Source organism: Zingiber officinale, chromosome 1B (genome assembly GCF_018446385.1).
Source record: "Zingiber officinale cultivar Zhangliang chromosome 1B, Zo_v1.1, whole genome shotgun sequence".
Taxonomy (NCBI): Eukaryota; Viridiplantae; Streptophyta; class Magnoliopsida; order Zingiberales; family Zingiberaceae; genus Zingiber; species Zingiber officinale.
This window is the reverse complement of record NC_055986.1, coordinates 13,648,271-13,662,928: the sequence shown is the minus strand read 5'-3', so window position 1 is coordinate 13,662,928 and position 14,658 is coordinate 13,648,271. Positions and strand designations below refer to the sequence as shown.

The 14,658-nt window shown below is 39.0% G+C and overlaps 1 pseudogene; it reads right to left on the bottom strand.

Annotated features, from left to right (window-relative positions):
* Positions 1-10,771: 10,771 nt before the first annotated feature.
* On the bottom strand, positions 10,772-13,089 carry LOC122028770 (annotated as a pseudogene).
* Positions 13,090-14,658: the final 1,569 nt, after the last annotated feature.

Below are 14,658 nucleotides of genomic sequence, written 5' to 3'. Positions count from 1 at the left end.
AAATTATCCTTAACTGTCTAACCGTTAGTTACTAACTAACCATAAGAAGATAGCAGTGTTCGCTTGGTTAGTCAGGTTAGGTCTTTGTATCCAGTTAGTGTTTGACTAATCTGGATTTCTTAACCTGATTGCTGTAGATTTGGTATTTAATGCCCAGACTTATGTTGATGCACTGATATAAGCATCGTAAGTCCAGACAAGCTGCCTATGTATCTCACCCCTTTCTAAGTTTGACAATCACAAACAAGGTAACCTTAATGTGTTGGTGAGATGCTCATGTCCTAGATCTATAAGAGCATGTTTTCTATGAGTTTGATCTAGACTAAGGCTAAAACTGATTTTTAAAAGTCTAAAAATAAGGGAATTTTGAAAAAATTATATAAAGAATTTACCCTAAAATTTGAAAATAATTTTGAAAATATTGATCATAGTCTATGAAACACATTTCTAATTTTAAGAATCAGATTGAAAAATAACTAATTGAAAATAGTAAGTCAAGTTATATATAATGCATAATAATGTATGTAACATGATCAGGTCTGATCATCATCATCAGGTGGTGGTAGGGGTCGCTCAGGAGCGCAGAGCTTGAAGAATTTACTCGAATCTGGTGGTCATGTCATCTCGGAGGAAAGTAAATCCAGTGGTTATCTCCCCCCGAAGTGTGTTGAATTCATTCAAGACTGACTGCCGAAGCTGCGCGGAGGACTCCTCAAGTTGAGCGAGTCAATCCTCGATGGATAGAGAAATCGAGGGCTGAGTCGAGGTCGAAGGCTGGTCCAAGGTCGGAGCATACCCAAATATCTCCTTAGCCGTAAACTCTGGCCACTCTTCTCCCTCGGTTAGAACAAGAAAGTCATCCTCAGCCTCGATTGGTATGGCTGACTATGACCCACCTCTCCAGGCTAGAACCCCCTAAGCAGTGATGTCTATATGCACTAGGGCTAGCTGATGCTGGCCAAACTCGTCATATGCACTAAGGGAGTTGGATGTACCCTGGATCATATCTACTCCTATGGTCGAAAATATGTATATCAGGATGTGATAATAGGGCATATGAACCTGACGCCTAATGACGAGACTGGATGCATGTATGATATTATGAAACATATATAATGCAATGCCAATATCTAGTCACTGACAAAGGGCATATAAAAAGGAGTGGGAAGGTCGCATCATCACAACATCGCGAGATGTGATCGGCAGAATGCATGTGGTCAGGACTCTATATAGAATATAGTCCTGGACCTTGAGAGAGAGTGACCTAAAGTCAGTCGTTGTAGGTAGTCTCGCCTCCCCAAAGAAATACATATAGATAGGCTCGCCAAATGACAGATCCCTACTAGGATAACACAAAGTGGGCATGCTGACCTCCTAAGTTCTAGACTATCATATAATAGGGTAGGGGAAAAGTGAAAATCCTTTCCACCAATTCTGGTGGAGTAGGTCAGGTCATCTATTTTTTCTAAGTTGTTATAGAATTGAGCACACAAATCGAGATTTACTGCATGACTGCAGTAAACCAATTTATCTAGCATGTAATGCTCAATGACCTGTGTAATAGGGGTGCAATATTGGGTAAAAAATGTCCTATTCAAGTACCTAGATTTCAATGGTACATATGTATGCTGTAGAAAGGACACCCTAAACTGCTCAGTAGGGAATCTAGCATCAGTAGATGGAGCATTGCTAGACCTAGGGGGAACATATCGTCTTTTCCTAATTTTATACACATATAAGCATAAAGAGACAAGAAAAATGCATATAAACTAAGTATTGAAGAGATATATATTGAAGTAAGATATACCTAAGAGGCATCTTTAAGGTTTTGGGGACGAAAGAGTAGAGGAACTGTGGCTGGAAGGCATCTTATTGTTGTCGAATTTGAGAATAGAACTCGATTCTGTTCGTTGAGAAAAAAATAGTCGAAGGCGCCTTCAAGTTTCATCGAAGGTGCCTTCAAGTGGCTGAAGGCACCTTCCAGCGCTTAGGCGGGAATTTTCCCACCTCTCCTGAGGGCGCCTTCGATGGTGTTGAAGGCACCTTCACGGCCTGCCTTCAGAATTATTATTATTATTTTTTAAATGTAATTTAATTTTAATTTCTAAGTTTAATTTTAATTTTAATTTTAGTTTTTAATTTATTTTAGTTTTTTAAGTTTAATTTTAATTTTGATTTTAAATTTTAAATTTTAAATTTTGATTTTTGATTTAAAATTTTTAATTTTAATTTTTTAATTATTAAGTTTAATTTTAATTTTTTTAAGTATAAATTTTAATTTTAATTTTTAATTTTTAATTTTTAATTTTTAATTTTTAATTTAATTTTAATTTTTTAAATTTAATTTTAATTTTGATTTAAAATTTTTAAGTTTAATTTTAAATTTGATATCATTTTGATTTTTAATTTTAAATTCCTTAGTCATCTAACCCGATCTATATTTTCAATCAGGAAATTTTATGATTTTATGAGATGGGGTAAAGTTTAATTTTAGGATTTGATTTAACTTTGTGTTAGATTTAAGTTTAGCTTTGAGCTCAACAAATAGACATTTTTCGAATAAATTTCTGAGCTATGGTGAGTCACTTGGACATTATTAGAGTAATTATGCCTTCGAGGGTTTTTCAAATAGTCCTATCCACTGAACTTAATACAAAACCTTGGTCTAATTAGTTAGGATCCGTAAGGAGTAGCTTCAGTTAGTTCCACTAAGCCAAATGCACCAAGTCGAAGCCATGTCTTCCTAGACATGCATAGACATAGTTTTCCTAACCTACTATCATCCAAAACTTCACCAGTACTTTTGTCAAGTTAAACTGTTGTCTCTATTTTAGCTAGTCCTAATTACCCTACCAGATAAGTTATTATTTTAGAAGTGCCAACTAATTTGGAGCTTCCCCCTGAATTATTGAATATTTTGAGTTTTGGGTTTATGTCAATTACTTTTATAATTATTGTATACTTGATTATAATTTTTGTTTATATTGTATTTGTTTAAGTTAGGTTTGAATAACTTAAGGTTTTTCTTTTGTTTTATATTTAATTTTGAAGATTTAACTTTAGAGTTTAAGGGAGATGATTTATATAATAAATTTTATCTTTAGGTATGTAATATTGATTGAGTCCTACTTGCGTGGTTAGACATACTTTCGGAATCCAAGCTTTACTTTGATTTTTTATTTTGGTTAACTAAAGATATAAAGAATTTGTTGGTTGAGCTGGGCTTGCATTCGAGTCCGGGCTTGTTGTACATAGCTCTTTGTAATCCAAGTATTATGTCAAGATACTTGGATCTACTTGTGAATTTTTCAAGTAATTCCTTTAGTTTAACTGTTTCATTTTTCAATTTGAAATTATCCTCCTCAAATTTTGCAACTTGATTTGGGATTTCAGTTTGAATTGGTTCAGTTGTTGAGTTCAATTTTAATTGTTCATTAAGTTTATCATTTTCTTTTGTCAGTTCGTTTATTTGATTTTCATAAGTGGTTAATTTCCTATTTAAGCATGCAATAATTTTAAAGAAATTTTTATTTAATCTAAAATATACCTCATCGAAATCTTCGGAAACGAGTGAAGACTCAAGAGGGTTCAGACCCATCTTCCGATTCACTTTCCAATTCAGGTCCGTGCACCATCAGTGCGAGGTAGTTGGAGTGTTTCGGTTCTCTGCCGTCTGATTCATCTCTGGATGATTCGTCCCACGTCACTTTGAGGGTCTTCTTCTTTTTCAGATTAGGGCAGTCTATCTTGTAGTGCCCCTTCTTGTTGCATCCGAAACAAGTCACATTCTTATTGTTAGAGTTGGAGGTGGAATTGATCTTTTGCAAGTCCTTGTTAGTGAAGTTCTTCTTTCTCCCGGTGAACATTTTCTTACCGAGTTTAACAGGTGTTCTTCATCATTTGAGTTTGGGTCAGACTCGTTTTCGGGTTCTGGCTTAGATTTGGATTTGTCTTTTGATGATCTTGCAATAAGAGTAAAACTTTTCTCGAATTTGGCGTTAGTCTGTTCGTGCAGTTCTAGTTCACAGAATAATTCATCTAGTTTTAACTTTGATAAGTTCTTAGAAATCTTATAGGCATCCATGATGAATGTCCATAGCGCATTTCAAGGAAATGCATTTAAGGCATACCTTATCAGGTCCCAACTTTTTAATTGGTGGCCGATTGTGTGGAGTCCATTGAGGATGTCCTTTATCTTCGCGTGCAGCTGATTGATAGTCTCACCTTCCTACATTTTGACATTAAATAATTTATTTAAAAATAAATATCTTTTTGTTACCTTAACGTCGTTGGTTCCCTCGTGCAGTTCTATGAGCTTGTCCCAAAGTTCCTTTGCGTTTTTGTATGGGCCGACGCAGTTCAGCTCTTCTTATGTTAGCCCACACTGAATTATGTTGAGTGCTTTGAAATCGATCTGCGTCTTTTTCTTCATTTCCGGATTCCAATGTTCCTGGTCCATTGGAATTCCGGCATTATCGACGGGAGCTTTGTATCCTCTAGTGATGTTGAACCACTGGTCGAAATCGGTCTTCAAGTACACCTCCATTCACTTTTTCCAGTAAGGAAAGTCATCACCGTTGAATAGATGAGGACGAACAGTGCTGTACCCTTCAAGTTGTGCCATTTCACAACTGTAGAAAGAAAAACTAAAATGAGATACCAAGACTTGACCTTGGATTAGTAGTGTTTGAGATAAAAAAATATAGAAAAGTTTGAAAGGTGTTGCGCCAATCTCAAATTAAAATCGAACAAAAACATCTAAATATGTCAATTCAGATAGAACAAAAAAAAAAAAATAATTCTCCTGGCTTTATTGGTGGTTGCACTAAATCAGAGCAAAATCTGCTCTGATACCACTTTTTGGATCGATTATGCACGTGAGAGGGGGAAGGGGATGAATTATTGGTGCGGGAAACACCACCAGATGATCGAACCTGTGTTTTGATTATGTCAAAGGGTTCAAAGTTAAGTTGTCTTGTGATCTAACAAGGTTGATTGAGTTTGAAGGAAAAGTTTTAAGTGTTCTTAGGCAAAAGTCCTAGTGGATTCTAGGCAAGTGGAAAACCCTAGGAGGTGGTAACTCTAGGTCCTAGGGGGTGGTTATCTTAGGTGATGAAAAGTCCTAGCCGTGGTTAGACAGGTGGAAAACCCTAGGGGGCGGTAACCCTAGGTTCTAGGGGGTGGTAACCCTAGGCGGAAAGTCTTGGCGGGTCGAGCGCTTCGGGCAAAATCCTAGAGTCGATGACTATAGGTTGAAATCCTGATGGTCGCGGACCGAGTGGAAGTTTGGACGGATCATAGAGCGGACGTCCAACATAAAGACCGAAAGCCTTGGGCGCTGAGCAAAAGTGCAATCGGTTTGGAGGACCGGTGCCAGGTAACTTCTCCTGAGAGGAGTAGGTGAGGACGCGCTCTCCGAAGAGGGAACAATAGGCGTCAGTTTGACCTAGGTTTTCTGGAGGCGAAATCCGAAGTCAGAACCGGACAGTCCGGAGATTGCCAAAATAACTTCTTATTTCATATTTTATCGTGCTAACTCTATTTTGCAGGATATGTTTTGTATTTTGGATTAACACATCTTGCAGGGAGAGAAAAGGACTTAAAAGCCTCGAATGAACAGTTCCCGAGGCACCCTCCATGGAGCTTGGAGGTGCCTCGGGTGCCTTGGTCGAAAGCCTCACCAACAAGGAGATGGAAGACGCCTTGAACGTTGGATGGAGGGTGCCCTTCATGGATCTTGGAGGCACCTTCGGGTGGATAAGCAACGGACGCCGCGGAGCTTATCGACGCTACGAAATCGGGATAAGTATCCCCGCTGAAGGCGCCTCCTATGGAGGTTGGAGGCGCCCTCAATGACTTACTTAAGCCTAGTTTGAGCAGAGGAAAAATATCAGAAATTTGCAAGTCTTCTTTTGCGTGCTGCTCAAAAGACATTCCGGCAAAGTCATAACACTGTTCCGACAACCTAAAGCTCCAATTCTAGATTTCTTAGTTGTTGGTATATTTTTACTACACTTAATTAACTATACATTAATTTATAATATTTTTGATTGATAGTGAATTATCCAAAGTAAACACTCAATGAGTGTGGGCCTTGGAGTAGGAGTCGTGACAGGCTCCAAACCAAGTAAAACCAACTTGTGTCATTGTTTTCTTTAATTGTTCTTATTCCACTGCAATTTACTCGATTCTTTTAAAACGAACGAATTAACCACGAGCGCTATTCACCCTCCCCCCCTCCTCCTCTAGCGCTTTTCGATCCTACATGAATCACGTGGTTTTTAAAAATTCTCTTTTTGTTGTTTTAAAATTAGAGTGCGAACGCAGCGGAAAAGAAAAACACGAAAAACAATTACGAGAGGAGCACAAGCGGTTTACTTGGTTCGGAGTCTTCGGAGACTCCTACTCTAAGACCCAGGTCCCGCGGACCTATCGATGAGTAATTCACTATAAACCTCTTTTGGTACCTCCGGGAGAAGGAATCAAAGTACAAGGAAAGTTAGAACAAGTGCAACACTCTGCACTTGTCCTTTTGCAATATTTAATTATAAAAAAAAATTTACCAACACTTTGGAGATCGTAGTGGGAGCGCTTGTGTCGATGTTGGTCTGCTGACCGTGATCGGAAGTCCTCGGAGCAATCATCGGGCGCAGCAGCTTTGCAGCAGAGTCGTAGCAGAAGCCTAGAGCAATCGGAAGTTCAATCGGATGCGCGGTAACTCGTATATGTGTTGTGTTTTGAAGCTTGGTTGAGTCTGCCTTATATAGGCTGTGGAAGGTGCCTTCCATAGCCATGGAAGGCGCCTCCAATGAGGCAAGTTTGATTCCGAATAGCCCGACATTTATCTGCTGTGACACTAAAATTTTATCCTGTGGAAGGCGCCTTCCATATCTATAAATAGTATGAAGGCGCCTTCACTGCTTGAAAGCGCCTTCAGACACTATTCATCCGAAGGTAATTTTCTTCTTTTTGCCTTGCAAAATAATGTTAGTCCAAAAATACCTTGCAAAATAAGTATTAGGATAATTTAATAATAATACAAAGTAGTAATTAGTTCATGTCCTTCCAGGACCAGGAACTAGTCAAAGTCTCAGCTTAGAGATCCCAAATAGACTTAAACTGGGCAGACGCCTACTGCCCCTTCAACCGGGATGCGCCCTCACTTGGTCACTCTCCTCCAGCGACTTACCTTAACTTACCAGTTTGCCAGACATCCGGTCAGCTCGTCGACTTATCTGGACTTCATGCCAACTATCCGATCAGTCCGTTGACCTAGCTGGACTTCGTACTAGCTATCTGGTCGATCCGTTGACCTAGCTGAATTTCGTACCAGCTATCTGGTCGACCCGTTTACCTAGCTAGATTTCGTATCAACTATCCGATCGGCCTGTTGACTTAGCTGGATTTCCTGCACACTTAATCAAGTGGTTAGATTATAACAAAGCCTAATTTAACTTACTTGTCATTCATCAAAACCCAAGTTAGACCGTTAGTGCAAAACCGCACCAACATAAACTTGTTCATTTAATTAATCTGGTATGTATTGAACAAACATAAACAAATTCTTATCAAGCCGAACACTAAACTTGTTCATGAACATTTAATTTATTTACCGTCCTAATTTCAGCAATATGGTAGCGAAAGGTGGAATTCGCCACCCAGCGGCCCCACACGGTCGGCCCCATGACCATCTATGAGGAGGTAAATCGGAAAGCTGTAGTTGACCAGTGTAGAAGAGAAAACTGTCCGGATAAATTTTTTATAGTGACCTGCCCCAATCCTAATTTCAGCTATAGCTACAGCAAGAAGTAGTCATGCTATAGCTATCAATTAAATCCTCTTAAATACTATACTATACAATCACATGTTCATTTTAAATGACCTTATCAATTTCCAGGTCAGTTCCTATTCCTTAACAAAAGCACAACAAAGTTCATGACTAGATGTAACGGTTAATACTACTCAAATACATAGAACAGAGAGCTGACCAGATTGATTTCTCTTTCCCTCGAAAAGAAACTACAAAGTAATACAGCCTGTTAATTTCTACTGTTGCATCACATGCTTATGTTAAATGAGCTAATTTATTTTGAGGCACTTCCTATTTTTTCACAGAACACAAGAAAGTTTTTTTTTAAAAAAAAGCATCTCGTAGCTTCATGTCAGAAGCATATAAGAGATTTAACATGAGCAAATGACTAAAATATAGAACAACTCAATCAATTCCATGAACAGACGAGCCTATTACCAATATTGCAACACCTGCAACTATTATCTATCAATCCACTTAGAATTAAGCTTCTGTTCTAGGACTACAAAATCTGTGTCTTGAAGTCTAAAAGCTTAAGCTTTTGGGTTTGTTGCTGTCTCCAAACTTGCTTGGTTTGAAGGGGCTGTACGTATGGATGAGGTATAAGGCATGCAGATGCAATGGAAGAAAACTGTGTCCATCATATAAATCAAAGGGCCAAACTGAGGCTTTATCTATTTGAGCTTTGGCGCCAATTATGGGAACTACATGCAGTGGATAAGCTCTTTCCACGCAGGAAATAGCATGGATTGAGGTAGGCATGTTACTGGCCCCACCCAATGGCCAGTTGGTCTACACAAGGCATGAGGCCTCGAGTGGACTCCAACTCCTAACCCAACCATACTGTGATTCCTTTAAACCATAGTTGGTGCCTCCCTCTCGGACCTAACCCAAGGATACCCTAACACCCTAAGCTTATTAAATTTGAGAAAGTCATGCTTTAGTAGTGCCAAGATTCCCCTCCTCTGTTTGAGGAGGCCAAAGATCTATGATGGCCAGTGATAATAGAAGACGTGGCTATTTTTTTCCCTTTAAAAAAATAATTCAGAAATCAGATCATGTTGTAGGGCTGCTAAACAACCAGCTCATGTGTTGTAAACAATCTGCTAAAGCAGCATTGTTTGTCCTAGCAATAACGTTTTCCTTGCATCCTATAATGGATGCAATGGTTATTCTATTCGCAAGCATCTTCCTTGTGCAGTGAGTTGGAGATCTCTAGGACACCAGTTGAATAATTGAAATGATAGTTTCTTTTTATCTCTTTGCTTGGAGAAGTGAATGCAATGGTGACGTAGTTGCACTGCAAGAAATGTGTTTATTTATTCGATAAATTATATTGCTGACACTGTTTCTTATACCTTCAATAATCGAATACTTCTAATAGGAAATGGCAATATCATGTGGCATGAGGTTACTGTCACTAAAATATTAGTTACCCTACCTGGAGCTGTCTCACTATCTTCCACCACCATGCATCCTAGAAATCATACACCAAGGACAGTTTCCTCTAAGAATGAGCTCAACTTTCCCAAGTAAGATTCTCTCCAATACCAGTGATCTTTAATATAACTCTCCAACTTCTTCTGCATCAAGCAAAGAGGATAAGATCAAACTTTGGTTATGAATTGGAAACCCAAGATTATTACAATACTAATTAAAGAACATAAAGACTTACTTGCATTGTCGAGCAATAAAGCAACCTACTGGCTGTCAAATACTATACTGTTCTGACAATGTTTTATGTGAGAAATATTGTGGTTGGTGAGTATGGATTTGTGTCATCTGGATGTCTTCTAGTTTCTAGTACTAGAAGCAGCTTATAAAGGTTGAAACCAATCAATCATGTTTGCTTATCAAAATATATTAGGTAGAGACCATGTGCAAATGTGTGGTCATTTTCTGTAGCAATGGTTAAGAAGAGTAACATATAATGCAAAAATTTTAAATGTGGAAAAGATCTATCAGTCAATTATTCATGTTGTAGTGGAAACATGTCGATCATCCATTTTTAAGGCTTCTTTATGGTTGGAATCGATGTCCTAGTAAAATAAGTGCTCAGTTTCACTATATTCAGTGTCGGTACAATGACAATTGTACCACTTAGAGACATCTCATTTGAATATATATATTACGCGGAAGGGCAGTTATTAAACTCCAAACATATGAAAACACTAAAAATTAATGGGTATGTAGAACAGAACCATTGCCTTCTGAATTTTACTGATCCAGAAAAGAATCGGGACCAGAACTTATCAAGACAGTTGAGTTACTGAAGATCACTCATGTTCCCGTGGCTTTCATGCTTAATATTCAAGGGTTAATCATCAGATAAATCAGTTAGGACACAAATAATTGTGGTTAGATCAGACAAAAAGATTTCTCATTCGTATACACACAAGAGTTAAAGAAGAAAAAGACATGCCAATGCTTGGGACCATGATCTACCAAAAAAAAACTTCCGTATGAGAAACTACATCCACATAGAAGTTATAAATTGTGCTAGTCAAAATGCATGGCGCGTGTACCATTGTTATATCTGGAGACAGCAGTATCGTGCACTTATCGATAAGTTATTATTAGATTTACAACCATAGAAGAGACAGGTTATTTATATTACATGCAAAGAACTTGTTCAGTTCCAGTATGTGATTGCGAAATATATATAATCATTTGGAATTCTTTACAATCAAAAAAGAGCGTCCAGTATAATCACTACCAAGATATAATCTCCAGTTTCTGTGGAAATAAAACAATTCTTATTTCATAATTTTCAATTTTACATGATCTACTTACAAGATTTCAGCTGCTTGTAAGGGAATAATGCTCGAAATGCAGTGGTTTCAGACGCAAGGAAGTGCAATGAGGAAAACAGAAAACCCCTCTTTTGGAGGTGCACTTATCCTAGAACAAAGGGATAATGAAATTCCAATTTCATTTAGCCTCATCATGCATCTGAAAATTTCATAGGTGGTGGGGCAGCGTGAATCCAATCTACACTTTCGATCGAACCTTCACTGGTAGACGCTTCCACTCTACTAGCTGGATCAAGAAGTCCTTCACCTGGATAACAGACCAAGAATCATGTTAGTAATTTGGCACTCTCCACATATAACTTGAACTTGATAGGGAGCTATATCTGTGTGACCACCAAGTGGTCCTTAAGTTTTAGTGGGCACAGATAATATTGCCAAGCAAAAAAAAAAGAAAAGAGAGAAGGCTCATCAGTCTTGACACTTGCCTCAGATGGCTCTTGAAGGTAATACGTAGCGTTTGTTTGCTTCGGAAACTTTGAAACAAGGATGCCAATGCCTTGTCCCCTATCTCTAAGAACCTGACATAGTAAGAGTTGAGACACTTCTTAATAAACCCATATCAATGCAGTATCATATTTGTATCTGTTTTTAGTTATAATAAGACCTACTTTGAATGCATCTTCATCAGTGTGATCATCTCCAATATAGATTGGCATTACATCCTTGCAGTTAGCAAATCCTGTGAAGGTGAGAAACTATTGACTGAGCATCTCAAATCTCGATGGTTTAGCAAAAATGTTGGCTAGCCAGCCAAACTGCCGGAAATAATGTGATGTAACATATATTGGACTGTTGCCAGCTTACCAAGAGACTCTAATAGGAACTCCAATGCCTTCCCCTTATCCCATTTGATAGTTGGACGAATCTCCAACACCTACATATCCAGCCAACAAATAGCACAGGTCACAATCAAGCTCTAATCAAACAGCAAGATGTTTTTAGTCAAAAGAAATCAAAGCAAGGTTTCACCTTTCTTCCTTGAGTGAGCCTCAATCTGGGGTATTCCTTCAACACAGATCTCACTTGGTCGATCAATGAGCCCCAATTCTGCACGAATTGACATGGAATAAATTGAGCTTTGTTATCTTTGCAACATTGCTATCCGTTTCTGGCATAAATAAGGACGCTGGTGGCCGATGTGAAGTGATAACGAACCTTTTCATCCACGCACCTGAAGTGCACAGATGCACAAAACTTGTTATTCTCCACTTTGACGCCAGGAGTGGACTTGGTTCTGTCCAACAATGTTTTGTAGACCTGAAGAAAATAAAAGGGGAAAATGAGAGGAAATTAGATATTAAAGAGGCTTTAGGATTGGGTAAGAAAAGGAGAAGGAGACGAACTAATTAAGAAGAGGAACCAACCGTATCGATCATGGGCAGAAACTCGCTCGCTGGTTGAAAAAGAACTTTGGCAGCCTGAACCACACAAACCGAGAGATCAAGATAAGCATCCAAAAGGTGCAAAGTAAGCAAGAAAAGGGTATGGAAGTTTGATTCTGATCGACAATGTTTTTAATTTTTAATTTTTTGAAGAAGAAAAAGTGGAGAGGAGAGCAACTCTGACCTTGGCGTGCCGGGACTTTTCTGGGCCTTTGATGTCCATGCCGTGGCTACCAGCATAGTATAACTCGGCCAACTTCACGAAGTCAACAACCTGTCCACCAACAGAATCACCGAGTTAAGAAACAGGAGATGCAAGTCGTGGCGTCTTCTTGCAATCAAAATGTACCTTGTCGAGGCATCGCCCACTCACGATGGCGGTGGGGAAGTCTCTCGCCACTTCCCTCACTGCCTTCCTCATCTGGCGTCACAAAAAAAAAGGATAAAAAATCTCATGTTGAAGCAGGGAACAAAGCGTAAGTGGGAAGGGAATGGCAAGATAGAGCGGAACGGCTCACCGCATTACTCATGAAGGCCGAGTCGGGGTCTTCGACGATGGGGGAAAGGGTTCCGTCGTAGTCCAGAAACATCACGATCTGTTTCCCCTTGGAGGCTCTCACAATTTGATCGAACTGGCTCAAAGCCGACGGATGCCACATCTGCCGGGGAAGAAAAAGGGGGACGGGAAACAAAATTATTAAAACCCCAAAGGCACGTACTTTGAAAGAGCAGAAGGTCAGAAATGCTCGGAGAGGCACTCACCGTCCAACCTGACCTCACTTTGAAGACAGAGTCGACGATAGGGACGGAAGCGGCCAAAGCGGCGGCGACCTTGGGGTGGGTGGGCGAGGAGGCCTTCATGGACTCCAACCAAGAGCTAGTCCTGCCGCTTACGAGATCGAACTGGGAAACGTACTTATTGGGGATGGATATGGGCGGAGGATAAGGGAATATGGGTGAGGATCCCGCCGCCACCACTGTGACGGTCGCGACGGCCTCCGCCGGCACAACATTCTGCTTCGTCATAGTTGCTTCGCCGACTGTGGGTGGCTGATAGGAAAGCGGGGATTTTGAGGGCCGCTGGCGCCGGAGAAAGCGGGCAGTGAAGGTGGCGTGGGGAAAGCGGATTTTATAGGTCGGAAGAGACGGAGTTGTGGACTCATCGCCGATTCCACACGTGCGGTCTAATGAACCCCAGCGACACGTGTATCCACTTCGCTGTCCTAAGTAAAAGAGACAACCGGTTCATTTATTCGGTGGGGCGCGGCGCAGTTAAAGTCTTAAGGAACATATTAACTTTTTTGCTAAAAGGGAAAAATTATTATGATATTATTTACATTTATTTATTTATCTGTATTTTATAAATCACTATAATCCGAAAGTATTCATAAGAAGTCACAAATTTAATAATAATAATAATAAAATAAAACCCCTCAGAATGTCCTTTCCCCATTTAGACAGAGGCTGACTCACTTGATAGGAAACTTCTTGTGTTGGGAGAAGTGTATATTCCATGAATAAGGACATGCAAGAGACTGAAATTTAATTATTATTATTATTATTATTATTATTATTATTACAAGAAATTGTATCAAGTTGTAGATTTTGCTTTCCCAAACATGAAACCGACGAGCAAATTAGCTCAGCGATGGCTCATCGACTAGTTTAAGGCGTCGTGCGATTAAAATGATATATCATAGATATTTTAACGTATGTCGGCAGTGGTATGTAAGCGCCCGAAGAGTGAACATGTGCATTTAACAAGTGAAATGTAATAAATGGATTTATTTTTATAATTTCATGTTAAATATTGAGTTAGTTGTGTTGATTAGATTAATCATGCCGAACACACCAATAAACAAGAAAAATTATACTCACCAAACTCATTAAATACATCTACTCTCTCTGTTTACTATAATGTAGGCACCAAGTTATCACTCGGGGATTCATAATTCGATCATTAACTACGATGTATTTATAGAAATTTTTCTTCCAAATAAAGTACGCAATCACAGGATGTTGAGCATCTATGTCGCCCATGAAATCGGTGCTTGCTCTAATAGGTCTTGAGTGTTAGGATACTTTAGGAACTAGAGAAAGAATGATTAGCTCAAATCGCTTTGTTAATGATTTGTTGCAACAAAACTTAAAGTAATTGCTAACACATTCATTTTACTTGATATCCAACTCCTTAAGGTAACTAATCCAAGAGTTCACTTTTAGATATATTGAGAGATTGTTGGTGTAATTATCCTCGAATTAAGGTTAACCAATTCAACTAAGCTCGAATGAGTTCAAGCTTGAGTTTCGATATGTGGACAATATGTTTGGAAAATATCTGAAAAAGAGATCAAGTAAATCAATGTTGACTGGATATTTGATGATGTGAGAAGAAAGTCAAGTAGGTTATAGAAGATCGGATACTTGACTGGTAAAGTCCTAATTGGAGGTTAGGCAAGGTAAAGTTTTAACTTGAGGGTTAGCAAAGGGTAAAGTTCTAACTAGAGGTTAGGTAAAACAAAGTCCTAACTTGAGGATTAGGCAAGGGTAAAGTCCTAACTCGAGGGTTATGTAAGGGTAAAGTCCTAACTGAAAGTTAGCTAAGATAAAGTCTAAGTGGGTCAAGGAGGACTACACATTGATAAAGAAAAGT